General features: G+C 45.1%; 1 long non-coding RNA gene across 1 annotated transcript; it reads right to left on the reverse strand.

Moving 5' to 3' along the window:
- Positions 1-325: 325 nt before the first annotated feature.
- On the reverse strand, positions 326-7,849 carry LOC117548912. The gene is made up of 2 exons (XR_004569394.1): positions 7,567-7,849; positions 326-1,568 (listed from the first exon to the last, which is right to left on the reverse strand). It is a non-coding gene; the product is annotated as an uncharacterized LOC117548912 (long non-coding RNA).
- Positions 7,850-11,170: the final 3,321 nt, after the last annotated feature.

The raw sequence follows: 11,170 nt of genomic DNA on the forward strand, positions 1-11,170 counted from the left end.
ACACCCCGGTGCAGCTAACCCCCGCCACAAAGTGTTCTAAATAATATTGCATTATAAATATAAATAAAGTAAACTGACATGCCAACAACACCCATGAAATGGCTCCTATGGTAATCCAAGTTAATTAAAAGCATGAGCGCGAGACGCTAGTAGGAACTTTTCACTTCCTCACTTCCCTTACTAATCCGGCCTTGCCTCTAACATTTGGTCAGAGGTTTAAAACAGAGAAAGGATCTCCAGATCTGAGAGAAGCATTAATAATTAATTAAATATAATGATAGATTATGTGTTCTCTGATGATCATGGACGGACACTGAAGCACGAGTCAAAAAACATCTTTAATGTTCAATATTAAAAACATCTTTAATTTTCATTATTAAAATAAAGCTGCTGCATTATTTCCCTTTAAAGTGAGAACACCTTTAAAGCTTTGCTTTGAGTCGCACCACAGACTGTACATTATAAATATCCTTTTATATCACAATTTACAAAAATATTCTTCATAAAGATGCAAACAGCCACAACAAAATTAAAATAAAAGCTTAATTTCCAATTGTCAAAAAAAAAGTGCAAAAATTGAATTTACAGGAAACATTTTGGAGGAAATTTCAGAGCATTTTTGTAAAAATGATTATTAAAATAAAAAGGTAAAAACTAATTATAAACACATCAATTAAAATGGTCTCATGAAGCAGCTTATTACAGTTTGAACAGGATGATAATTAAGGCTTTTCAGATCAGCTGTTAATGAGAACGGGTTGCCAGGTTTGATTTGGTGTTTCAGAGTTTTGTTTTAGTCACAGGTTTAAAAAAACAAAAATAATTCACCCACAAACTGCTCATCTGTGTGCGAATAAAACACACATTTAAAACATGGTATTAATGTTGGCAGGGGAAGAAACACTTTAATCTTTATCAATCTGCAATATGTCTTTAAATCAGAAAGTTAAACTACAATCCAAGAAATGCAGGAACATGATCGCACTATAAACAGGACGATGAGAAGGACGCACAAAAGTGGAGGCAATTTAAAATAAAATAAAAACATGTTAATTACAAAACGGTAGAGACTGGACCAAAGCTTTAAACAATAAGGAAAGACTGGATGCAGCTCTGCAAAGAAAACAGAGCAGTTTGCACATCCTTCCAACCTGGCAACCCACAGGACGCCTTTCATTCCTGTCGGAAAATATAGAAACATGTCCCTGTTTGTTCTGCAGGTAAACAGAGGAGGACTGGAGACCCTCCACTAGACCTCTGGACCAATCACAGGGTCTCTGAGTCCACAGACTGTCCTCTGGACCAATCACAGGATCTGAGTCCACAGACTGTCCTCTGGACCAATCACAGGGTCTCAGAGTTCAAAGATGTTCACTTTAACGTGGAATAAAACCCCTTTTAGAGACAGGAAACGGGACTCTAACAACTGATTCAAAATGCTTCTGTCTTCCTCTTCTTCCTCCTCTTCCTCCTCAGGTCTCTGAAGGGGGCGGGGCTTCCTGTCGATGGATTAGAGGCGTCCCGTTGGTGCTGCTCAGTTTGGGGTCTGCAGTACGAGACTTATAGTTCTACAGACAGAGGAGACAGTGGGGGTTAACACACAACAACAACAACAACAACAACAACAACAACAACAACAACAGGATGAGGTGTACCACAGGAGCAGGGTGTCATACAGATACGAGTGGGGATTATAATGAATACTGTATATACACATTCAAAGCACATTTATTTGTAAGCATTGTACTGAAGTGTTATCGGCTGTACGATATTAAACGGGTTGAATGAATGCAAAACAATGGGTTTTAATGATGACACGTTCTGGCAAATAAAAACGTATCCGAGATACCTAAATGTAACGTGAAGTGCCTGAGTGAAGAGCCAATTAAAAGCCAGAGGAATCTAATGTTTATTACCCGTTAGCATCGAGGAGAAATAGTCCTTAACCCGAGCGTGTACTTCAGGTACGGGTTAATATCAACCGGGCAGCAACGTGGGCTAAATCTGAAATAATGCATCAGTAAAAACCCAAATAGACGCAGAATTATAATAACATCATGTGTTTAAATACGAAGTCAAGGAAACAATATTGTACTTAAATGCAAATGTGACATATTTGTTCTACAGTATTTTCTTCTCATGCCACTTTAAACTTTAAATACTGGATTCACACTTTACCTCGTATTTAAACTTGTATAATGTACATCAAGAGGGTCCAAACTGTTCTCACTGAGGGCCACACACAGAGAAACATCTGAGGGGCCGGACCCCCACTAGAGGGGGGGTATATCGCCTCATAATTCAGCAAACCAATCAAATGTAGGTCAATGAGTCTTGAAAGCTTTGAGAAACATCCCAGCTCTCCAGAGGGTCTACTTTCTCCTGTTGCAGCTCATCCCTTACACAGACCCTCAGATTGACTGAAGGGGAAATATGAAGGTTTATTTAAAGCTGGTTATGTGAATAAGTTATTGGGCTTTTCTCTTACCAACTAAGATCTGTTAGAAAGCGTTTTAATTGACTGAATGTATCTAAAAAGTGGACTCATTGACACATGAATACTGCTCTGTCATATCTGTTTACATATAAGTACAAGAGAAGCAGGCTTCAGGTGTGAGCTGAGGGACATTTAGAAATGGGCCGTAGTTTGAGGACCCCAATTTTAATTACTATTTTTAGTAAATCAATGTTTATTTATATAGCCCAGAGTTATAAAATATATTAGGTTATACATTTAGCAAAAACAGTTTGGACCGATTTATATGTGTATACACCCGGTGCAGCTAATCGTCGCCACCTAGTGTTCTAAATTATATTGCATTATAAATAAAGTACACTGACATGGAAATGGCTCCTCCAGGCGGCAATCCAAGCTATTCAAAAGCATGAGAGCGAGACGCTAATATATATATAATATAGAGTAAATATATAATGTAGTATGAGCGGTGTTGTATGAGTACTTGTACTGAAGTAAAGGACCTGAAAACACCTTAAAGACTAATTCAAATCAGAGGCCAGGAAGTGAGGAACACACACTACCAAAATAAAATGCAAATAAAAACACAGAAGGACAACAAAGCACACGGAGCGGACGCACAGCAGCAGGTTCAAACATTTATTCATCAAACTTTAAACAATCTTTGTACAAAAATAAACCCAAATAAATGTTTTGAAAAAGCAAACCTAGAATGTGAAAAACAAACCGCTGATCGAATGGAAGTCTGGACACATATAAAATAAAGACTGAATATATAAAGTCATCACTTTAAAATGCGCGCCTGTCCCTTTAAGAGTCCACATTGTCTCCGTTCAAATGTAACCCAAAAAACCATGGGAACAACACACCGCACACACACTTCCTGCTATAACAGGCTGCATGTGTGTGTGTGTGTGTGTGGGAGATAAAGCGCAACATACACACATACCAGAGTAACAAGTCAGAGGAAATGTGGCGAGGATCATGACCCAGTGTAACCACACACACATCTGGACTGCTTTAAGACAACACACACACACACACACACACACACACACACCACACACACACAACACACACACACACACACACACACACCACACACACACACACACCACACACACACACACACACACACCACACACACACCACACACACACACACACACACACACACACACACACACCACACACACACACACACACACACACACACACACACACACACACACCACACACACACACACACACACACACACACACACACACACACACACACACACCACACACACACACACACACACACACACACACACACACACACACACACACACACACACACACACACACACACACACACACACACACACACACACACACACACACACACACACACACACACACACACACACACACACACACCTTTCACATCCTGTCATTCTCATGCAATCATACATGTGTCTGATCTCTGAGAGCGGATTGGACGAGTGTCACTTTATGCTTTAACATATATTACATTGTATTGTGTTTGTGTTGGTCCCTGAAGGCAGCATCAGGTAGTCCAATGGGATAACCATAGACTGTATATATAACCGTATATATATATAACCCTAACCCCCCCCATGCACCTGGATGAGTGCTTTAAACAGCCCTCTGATAAAAGAGACGCTTTCACTCTTAAAACTGTGCACCTATTCTTTAACCTTTGTCTCACTTTAACACAATTGTGATTTCAAGTTTTGAGTGTGTTTAAAGGAAACCCCTATTCTTTATACACTGCATTGTTTATTTATATTTCTTGTGCTTTGTGATTTATTTAGAGTTTTTATATTTGTTAATGGTTTCACCGTTTTACTGAGTGTTTGGTGAGTAGGAGCGCACGGCCGCAGACAACGCACCGCACATTAAGAGTGTTTGGTGAGTGGAGTGCACGGCCGCAGGACAACGCACCGCACATTAAGCGTGTTTGGTGAGTGGAGTGCACGGCCGCAGACAACGCACCGCACATTAAGCGTTGTTTGGTGAGTAGGAGCGCACGGCCGCAGACAACGCACCGCACATTAAGCGTGTTTGGTGAGTGGAGGCGCACGGCCGCAGACAACGCACCGCACATTAAGCGTGTTTGGGTGAGTGGAGCGCACGGCCGCAGACAACGCACCGCACATTAAGCGTGTTTGGTGAGTGGAGCGCACGGCCGCCGACAACGCACCGCACATTAAGCGTGTTTGGTGAGTAGGAGCGCACGGCCGCAGACAACGCACCGCACATTAAGCGTGTTTGGTGAGTGGGAGCGCACGGCCGCAGACAACGCACCGCACATTAAGCGTGTTTGGTGAGTAGGAGCGCACGGCCGCAGACAACGCACCGCACATTAAGCGTGTTTGGTGAGTGGAGCGCACGGCCGCAGACAACGCACCGCACATTAAGCGTGTTTGGTGAGTGGGAGCGCACGGCCGCAGACAACGCCACCGCACATTAAGCGTGTTTGGTGAGTAGGAGCGCACGGCCGCAGACAACGCACCGCACATTAAGCGTGTTTGGTGAGTGGAGCGCAACGGCCGCAGACAACGCACCGCACATTAAGCGTGTTTGGTGAGTGGAGCGCACGGCCGCAGACAACGCACCGCACATTAAGCGTGTTTGGTGAGTAGGAGCGCACGGCCGCAGACAACGCACCGCACATTAAGCGTGTTTGGTGAGTGGAAGCGCACGGCCGCAGACAACGCACCGCACATTAAGCGTGTTTGGTGAGTGGAGCGCACGGCCGCAGACAACGCACCGCACATTAAGCGTGTTTGGTGAGTAGGAGCGCACGGCCGCAGACAACGCACCGCACATTAAGCGTGTTTGGTGAGTGGAGCGCACGGCCGCAGACACGCACCGCACATTAAGCGTGTTGGTGAGTGGAGCGCACGGCCGCAGGACAACGCACCGCACATTAAGCGTTGTTTGGTGAGTGGAGCGCACGGCCGCAGACAACGCACCCGCAACATTAAGCGTGTTTGGTGAGTGGAGCGCACGGCCGCAGACGTGAGGAAGCTGGAGTCACACTGAGCAAAACTGTGCAAGGTTTAGATTTGGCAAACAATAAAATCAACATTTCACGACAAACATTTATTGTTTTGTGCGCAAACGTTTAAAATGTCACATGCACGGTTTAAAATGTCACATGCACGTTTAAAATGTCACATGCAGTTTAAAATGTCACGTGCACGTTTAAAAATGTCACGTGCACTGCCCAGACACAAACCGCAATGCAACACATTTGAAAGTGAAAAACATAAAAGCCACAAACGGTGAAAAGGTTTGCAGAGTCTCCGTCTTCTCTCTGCAGAACAGTCACAGGAAGTCCTCCTTAAAGCCCGTTCTAGTTTCAGGTCATAAACGACTGTGAGACAGGAAGTGAGCGTCTGTTCGCACAGCATCCCATCGGCCGCAAACCTGCTCGCTAACGTCTCACGTTTCAAAAGTGAAGCGCGGACTCGTTAGCCTCTTTATTTTTTCATCTGATTTTCACATACATTTTTTTTGAGTGAAAAGTAAATGGGAAAATAACAATGAGCCCCATTGAAATGCATCCATTACTTAGTCAGTGTGTAGAAACCGGTTTTATTGTGAAATATTCAACTATGCTTTAAGGCAGGGGTGGGGAACCTCCGGCCCGCGGGCCGTATAAAGGCCGCGGGACATTTGATACGGCCTTCGAGGTCATTTATAAAACACACGCCAATTATTTTTGCTTTTGATTGATGCTTTTAACTTCAATATTCAAAAAGATCTTCCCGGGGGAGCATGCCCCCGGACCCCCCTAGAGGAGGTTAGGACCCCCCCCCCACTTAAATCATGTCCACATGGATAGGAAACTAAATAAATTTGCAAACATATTGTGTCCATATCTTTCTGTTTTGGTGGTCAAGCCACACCGTGCACGTGCATGCACGAGTCATGGTGAGATATCTGGATTCAGAGGTTGCTTTTTCTTTGCACAGCATGAAAGAAAGGCCAAATGAATGGGCTGTGATTTTAGTTTTTTAAGCAGAGGTCAACGCGGATACAAGCGGCCGAGATGGGTTTTCTCCGCAGGGTGGCTGGTGTCTCCCTTAGGGATAAGGTGAGAAGTTCGGTCATCAGGGAGGGACTCGGAGTTGAGCCGCTCCTCCTTCGCGTCGAAAGGAGCCCAGTTTGAGGTGGTTCGGGCACCTAGTTAGGAGGTGCCACCTGGGCGCCTCCCTAGGGAGGTGATTCCAGGCACGTCCAGCTGGGAAGAGACCAAGGGGTAGACCTAGGACCAGGTGGAAGGGATTATATCTCTTCGCTGGCCTGGGAGGACGCCTTGGGATCCCCCAGTCAGAGCTGGTTGATGTCGCCAGGGAAAAGAAAGTTTGGGGCTCTCTGCTGGAACTGCTACCCCCGCGACCCGACCACGGATAAGCGGGAGAAGATGGATGGATGGAAGCAGAGGTCAACCATTTGCACGGCCCCCGGAGGATGTTGTCAACATTGAAATGGCCCTTGAGAGGAAAAAGGTTCCCCACCCCTGCTTTAAGGGAACTAAGGACAAACATATCAGATTATTCTGTGGTCGAGATGAACCCTGTGGGCACCCCGGTTTTTTAAATAACTAAACCTTTAGTTTGTCAGTGTTTTATTGTGAAAATATCAGCTATATGCTTTAAGGGTAGTTCGATTTTATTTATTTTTAAATGAACCCCGTTTTATCGGATTTGCACCTGGGTGTTTTTTGAAGAAGATATATTAAAAAAAAAAAATGAACCATGATTTTCTTTAATAACGAGTCCAATTGAAATGCAACATTTAGTGTGTAGCAGCGGACCCGTGTTATTGTGAAAATATCCCTATAAAAGCCCAAAAAGGGACAGAGTGGTAGAGTTTGACCCTGTTTTAATCAGATTAGCACCGCAAGGTTTTAAACCGTGACTTTCTGGGGGTATTTCTTGTGATAGGTAAAGGTACAGAGTGGCCCTGAATGCAACCTCTAAGAGAGTCGCAGCTTCGGAGCAGATCATCTGTTTAGCGGGGTGGTGCGTTCAGGGGCGTGCGTGTTTTCTCTCCGTTACTCTCGGACAGTACCTCGTGCTCCATCGTGTTTAAAGTGCACCCCCGAGGAGGGGATCTTGTCTTCGTCTCGTCTGCGGCACAGGAAGCACAGGATCTCCTTGAAGGTCCGTCTCATGTCCTTGTCCCTGAAGGAGTAGATGATGGGGTTGACGAAGGAGTTGCACTCGGCCAGAAACCAGGCAGTACTTCTCGTAGCGCAGAACTTTACATCTTTCGCAGCCCAGGCCGTCCAGAAGCAGAACCACCAGGGCCGGAGTCCAGCACATCACAAAGCACCCTGCGGAGACACAGAGGAACTGTTAGTGCTCAGGAGGTACAGGAGGACGCTTGAAAAACCGGGACACGAAGAACTGTTAGTGCTCAGGAGGTACAGGAGGACGCTTTAAAACCTGGGACCACAGAAGAACTGTTAGTGCTCAGGAGGTACAGGAGGACGCTTTAAAACCGGGACACAGAAGAACTGTTAGTGCTCAGGAGGTACAGGAGGACGCTGTTAAACCACGCGACACAGAAGAACTGTTAGTGCTCAGGAGGTACAGGAGGACGCTTTATAACCGGGATCACAGAGGAACTGTTAGTGCTCAGGAGGTACAGTAGGACGCTTTAAAAACTGGGACACAGAGGAACTGTTAGTGCTCAGAGGTACAGGAGGACGCTTTAAACCGGGACACAGAGGAACTTGTTAGTGCTCAGGAGGTACAGGAGGACGATTTAAACCGGGACACAGAGGAACTGTTAGGTACGATAAGGTACGGTGAGGTAGGATGTGATTAGATACGGTACGGTACAGTGAGGTAGGATGTGATTAGATACGGTTTGATTGATTGATTGATTGAAAAGTTTATAACAGCTTGTATATTGGGTACAGTACAGTACAGCTCAAAACATAACAATTGTTAAGGGGATGCAGACCAGAGAAAGACTTTCGTCTTGTTTACATCAGGGTCCCCCATTTCCAATTCATCATGTCATTTAAGACATATAAGACATATTTGACATACAGATGGCTTATTACAATTTACATACAGGTGGTTTTTTACATACAGATTGCTTGTTTACAATTTTCCATTTTAGATTTCGTTCTAATACATCCTAACAGCGGACATTTAAGACATACCAAGTCTACAGGATATACAGTTAGTAACAGAGTCTAAAATGCGAGTATATACATAGATGGGGGGGGGAAGCTGTCCATTGAACGACAGGTTGAGATGTGTACCATTACCCGGGGCCAGTTTTTTGCAATGCTCTCCCCCGAAGTGCTCTTTAAGAGAGGTTTTGAAGGTAAGGTAAGTAATAGTTTTACTTTCCTTTACAGTTGTGGGAAGAGCGTTCCACCTTGATGTGGCATAATTGCGAAACGTGTATTCCCCCTTTTTTGTGCCAAATCTGGGTTTCACATGATTTGTGGGAGCTCCTCTGGTGTTATGATCATGGTATTCCTTGACCTATTTGGGAAGAGTTTTGACATGTACATGGTACCATAGAGGTGAGTGGATCTTGTAGACCCAGGCCCATTGCAAGTAGCTGTACTCTGTCGTCTACTCTAAGCCATCCTAGGTTGTCAAAGTGGGCAGAGGTGAGGTGGGTTCTAGATGAAAGGTCCAAGCAGTTAGTCTGACCAGTTATTTTGCGATGTTTGAAGTTTTATTTGTAGCGCCTTGGAGGTGCTATGGTACCATGACGTGCAAGCATAGTCATAGTACCCTTGAATGAGTGCTCCTGCCAGAGTCTTCAGGGTGGTTCTTGTTTACCAGAGAGGAGGATTCGGTATAGGAATCTAGTTCTTTGATTGACTTTTTTTATTACATTGGATGCCATTTTGTCACAGGAGAGGTTTGCCTCAAGAATAGATCCTAGGTATGTAATTTCCTTCTTACTTGTGACAATAATGTCGCCCACTGCAACTGAGAAGTCGTCGGATTTGCTGAGATTATGTTTTCGAACCGAAGAGAATGGACTCTGTTTTACCCAGGTGTAATGATCATTTATTATCGGCGAGCCAGGTGCAGATTCTGCCGAGCTCGGAGCTGAGGGTTTTTTTCAACCTGCAATCTGCTCCTGTCAGAGACCAGCAGGGCTGAGTCGTCCTCGAACAGGAACAAGTTGCAGTCACATGCTGATGACATGTCATTTACATAAATTAGGAACAGTAACGGACCCAATATGCTTCCTTGTGGAACACCACAGCTCACTGGGAGGGGGGGGGACAGAGTACCGTTTACCTCCACCATCTGTTCTCTCCCCTCCAGGTGGGATTGCATCCAGCTCACCGATAGTTTATCAAAACCAATTGCTTTTTAGCTTGTCAATCAGAATGGGGTGATTGACAGTGTCGAAAGCCTTTTGTAGGTCCAGCATCACCATGCCGCAGTACTTGCCCTCGTCCACCTCTTGTTTGATGGTGGTCGCTCAAATAAAGAAGGCATGTGGTCAGTGGAAGTGGGATGTTCTAAAGCCAGATTGAAATTCATAGATTAGTTTCTTTTCCGCGAGGTACTTTTCGACCTGTTCATATACTATTTCTTCCATGACTTTCGAGATGGAGGTAAGTATAGAAACAGGGCGGTAGTTGCCTGGGTCCAATTTGCTGCCCTTTTTGTGCAGGGGGGGGGTTACTCTTGCAATTTTGAAGTTTTGGGTACTTTTCCCTGTTTTATGGGTAGGTACGGTGAGGTGGTAGGATGATTAGATACGGTACAGTACGGTGAGGTAGGATGTGATTAGGTACGTTACGGTGAGGTAGGATGTGATTAGATACGGTACGGTACGGTGAGGTAGGATGTGATTAGGTACGGTACGGTACGGTGAGGTAGGATGTGATTAGGTACGGTACGGTGAGGTAGGATGTGATTAGGTACGGTACAGTACGGTGAGGTAGGATGTGATTAGGTACGGTACGGTGAGGTAGGATGTGATTAGATACGGTACGGTACGGTGAGGTAGGATGTGATTAGGTACGGTACGGTGAGGTAGGATGTGATTAGATACGGTACGGTACGGTGAGGTAGGATGTGATTAGGTACGGTACGGTACGGTGAGGTAGGATGTGATTAGGTACGGTACGGTACGGTGAGGTAGGATGTGATTAGATACGGTACGGTGAGGTAGGATGTGATTAGATACGGTACGGTGAGGTAGGATTGATTAGATGCGGTACGGTGAGGTAGGATGTGATTAGATACGGTACGGTGAGGTAGGATGTGATTAGATGCGGTACGGTGAGGTAGGATGTGATTAGATACAGTACGGTGAGGTAGGATGTGATTAGATACGGTACGGTGAGGTAGGATGTGATTAGATGCGGTAGGTGAGGTAGGATGTGATTAGATACGGTACGGTGAGGTAGGATGTGATTAGATACGGTACGGTGAGGTAGGATGTGATTAGATACGGTACGGTGAGGTAGGATGTGATTAGGTACGGTACGGTACGGTGAGGTAGGATGTGATTAGATACGGTACGGTGAGGTAGGATGTGATTAGATACGGTACGGTGGAGGTAGGATGTGATTAGGATGCGGTACGGTACGGTGAGGTAGGATGTGATTAGGTACGGTACGGTGAGGTAGGATGTAGATACGGTACGGTACGGTGAGGTAGGATGTGATTAGGTA

This window comes from Gymnodraco acuticeps, unplaced genomic scaffold (assembly GCF_902827175.1).
Source record: "Gymnodraco acuticeps unplaced genomic scaffold, fGymAcu1.1, whole genome shotgun sequence".
Taxonomy (NCBI): domain Eukaryota; kingdom Metazoa; phylum Chordata; class Actinopteri; order Perciformes; family Bathydraconidae; genus Gymnodraco; species Gymnodraco acuticeps.